The sequence below is a fragment of the Abrus precatorius genome, unplaced genomic scaffold (assembly GCF_003935025.1).
Source record: "Abrus precatorius isolate BTA unplaced genomic scaffold, Abrus_2018 Scaffold10, whole genome shotgun sequence".
Lineage (NCBI taxonomy): Eukaryota > Viridiplantae > Streptophyta > Magnoliopsida > Fabales > Fabaceae > Abrus > Abrus precatorius.
Genome location: NW_020874292.1, coordinates 16,902,464 through 16,906,154, shown reverse-complemented (window position 1 = coordinate 16,906,154; position 3,691 = coordinate 16,902,464). Strand labels below are relative to the sequence as shown.

General features: G+C 33.3%; 1 non-coding gene across 1 annotated transcript; it reads left to right on the top strand.

Moving 5' to 3' along the window:
* Nucleotides 1–3,064: 3,064 nt before the first annotated feature.
* On the top strand, nt 3,065–3,171 carry LOC113853434. Its single transcript, XR_003502606.1, has one exon. It is a non-coding gene; the product is annotated as a small nucleolar RNA R71 (small nucleolar RNA).
* The last annotated feature ends 520 nt before the right edge of the window (nt 3,172–3,691 follow it).

Below are 3,691 nucleotides of genomic sequence, written 5' to 3'. Positions count from 1 at the left end.
ATAGGTTTTCTTTATTTTATGTTTTAGTTGAAACTACTCCAAAGGTATGGTCATGTATTTTGGTTTTAATTTTGAGGATTTGTAGTTGGGGTTTGTTTTGCTCCACTTTAATGAGTGCAAATATTTTACTATATTGTGGATGTCTTTATCATTTTGAATAACCCTACTAAGCCACCCAAAACTTAGATTTTTGCTTGTCCTTAAGTAAACCAGAACACACCAAGAAGAATTCAATGCATCATCAAAACAACAATGAAAATCTTTTTACACAAACTTTATTTTCAGTTTGTATAGATTTCTACATTCCACATCATTCCTTCCAATTATCCTTTCAACAAATCTTTCATGTATTTAGTTACAATGAAAGTCACACTTAAACAAGTCTTTTGTGCAAAATCTTACAAATCTGATCTAATGAACAGCAAAGTTACATGTGAAACATCAATGAAAGATATCATTACCACTCACAAGAAAGTGTTTCCCTCTTACTCATTAGTGTTTAAGATGAGTGTTTACCATCAAGATCATCAATTTTTACCTCACTCTACCATATGCTTGCCCATATTCTCAATCTCCTCTGCTTAATACAATCAATCACATATCAAGAGGACTTTTTCCAAGTTATAATAGGGCTAAGGTTAAGGTACGTATTGAAAAAAAAAAGAAACAAGACATTTTAAGTGAATAAACTTAAAACTAGCATGGAACTGCATTATTTTTTCATGTTCATTCATGCAGCAGAATTTTAAATTTTCTTTTTTTTGCTTTCATTCACTATTTTCTTTTCACGCATACAGCAAAATTTTTATACTACAACACTTTGCTGTATATCTTTCTTTTGAACTCACAACTTTGCTATTTATTTCTTTCCTTTTGAAACCAAAACTTAGATAGCGTTGCTATTCTCTAACCCAAACTTAGAACATTGCTTGTCCTCAAGCAAATAAAATCTGGATGCCACCCCAAAAACTTAGTTTTAAACTCATCCTTGATTAGACTCAATATGCCTCTTTTCCTTTGAATAGTTAAAATGGTTTTTCATCAAAGTATGTAATGAGGGAAAATCAAGGAAGGGATATTAAGCTCAAAGGGGTGAACTAGGACATTCAAGCACAAAGGGAGGTTCATTTAGGCTAACTAGGCACAATCAAAGAAGGCCTCCATTATATATGTGAGAACTGTAAAATTGCATATTCAATCAAGAAACAAAGCAAGTTCTAGAAGGTGCAGCAAAATTAAGATCAATCACACATGAAAGAATATATTTTGCAAAGCTCAAATTCTTACCGTTAGAATAAAGGTGCTAATATCAATCAATCATGTTCACAATTCACCTTACAAATTCATATGCATAAATGGTAAGAATCTCTTTATTTTTCAAAATAAAGTGTGACAATCACATGAAGAAGTACACAAACAGAATATTTACCCCGAATTCATAAACAGAGAAATGGAAGAAGAATTTGAATTATTCATCACAAAATGGAAAAAGAAACGTAATACATAAACAATCATGAACATATACATTTTTTTTTTCTTGGTTTAGTTCAGTAGGAAATATGATACAATTCAGCACATGAATCAAGAGGTAAAGAAAGAAATAACTCCCCTTTACATCAGAGGTGTTGTTCCAACAAACCACAACAAGCTACATCAGGAAACTTCCTTATATGTCGATACTTTCACTGCCACAAGCAATTGTAAAGCAACCAGAAACTCAGATCATACGGAAAAATAAAACTAAAAACCAAAAATTAAAAAGAAATGAAAGGGAAAGAAGTGTGAGTTTCCTCTCACAAAGCACTCTTTTAACATCACTAGCTTGACGCCTATTGATCTTTGATTCTAAGAGATGATTTTGATGATAACGGCTCTTGCTCTATCTTTAAACGTTTTCGCTTTTTCTCACCAACTTGCAACTCTTCATTTAATTCAGGACTTGAAAGAAATAAAAGTGGAGGGATTTCCAGTAGTTTGATATATTCATTAAGCTTTTTTTCCTCCTCTTGATCATCTTGATATGCCACTGAAGAAAAAACTTCTCTTATAATAGAATAATCATTCTCTTTTTCTTTCTTGTTGGTTCTTCCTTCTAGTTTAGTGCAGTTGTTGTCCTCTAAATTTTCTTTACTTAAAAGAGTGAATTTCCCTCTTTACAAGTTGTCTTGAGCTTCTTTTTCAACATTCTTTGTAGCTATCTTCTTCTCCTCATCTTTTAGATTAGAAACCTCTGCTCCACTTCTTAATATGACAACATGGCATTGCTTCCTTGGATTCACAATAGTATTGCTAGAGAATCTATCCTCATCCTTATGTGCCAAGTGCTGTGAAATTTGTTCTATTCGAGTCTCCAACTTCTTCGTAGATTCCTCTTGATTTTTGTAGTTAAACTGTGTAATTTCTATAAATTGTAGCAGTGTTTCCTCCATTTCATTCATCCTTTCAGACAAAAGTTTTGAAAATTGTGGCTCTCTTGGAGATTGAGATGAAGAAGCTTGACAATATGACCATGGAGGCGGAAAATAGGCATAGGACAATGGTGCTCCTGCAATATCACTTTTTGTTGCAGAACTTTGTTGATTCCATTGATAATGTGGTTGACTTCTATTGGCTTGATATTGAAAATCAAAATGGAATGGAGGTTGAGTCCTCTAAAATCACCCAAGTAATTAATATGTTCTTAAGGTTCTGGTGTAAATACATCACATGCTCCATTCATATGATTTCCTCCACAAAAATCACATATCAAGTAGCTTGCTTTTGCAGCTCCAGCTTGAAAAGTATTGATTTGTTGAGTCAAGGCTACAAGTTGTTCAAAAAGTAATTGATTTTTCATTTGATTTTGGTTTAACAAAGTCTCAAGTGCCTTTGCTTCAAATTCTCCCTTACTTACAACATGCCTCTTACTGAAATTCTGATACATGTTGGTTGCCATCATGTCAATTAATTGCTGAGCTTCCTCTATAGTTTTAGTATTCAATAAACCTCCTATTTTGCATCTACCACGGTTCTTGTGAGAACATTCATCCCATTGTAGAAAGTTTGGATTTGCATCCACTCTGGAATGCAATGATGAGGACATCTTCTCAACAAATCTTTATATCTTTCCAATGCATCATAAAGAGATTCACCATCTTGTTGAAGAAAAGAGGTGATTTCACTTCGCAACTTGGCAGATTTTGATGGTGGAAAGTACTTAGTTAAAAATTTGTTCACTAAGTCAGTCCAAGTAGTGATGTTTCTTTGTGGTTGAGCTTGAAGCCAATATTTAGCCTTGTCCTTAAGAGAAAAGGGAAATAATCTCAAGCGGATAGCATCTTCACTTACACCATTGATACGAATGGTGTCACATAGCTGTAAAAAATTATAGAGATGCAGATTGGGATCATCTAAAACATTTCCAGAGAATTGATCTTGTTGTATTAATTTTATCAATGTAGGTTTGATCTCAAAATTGTTTGCTTCAATTGTTGGTCTAACAATACATGAATTATAACTCTGCATAGTTGGAATGGCATAATCTCCCAAGGTCCTTGTTCTATTGTTTTCAGCCATATTGTTCTCCTTTGCTAGTGTTTGGTTCACACTTGGTTCTTTAAAAGTGGATGTTATCTTCTGCACTTTCTTTTGCAACTTCCTTGCCTTTGCTTCACTATTTAATTGCTTAAGAGCCTTGTCTATATCTAGATCA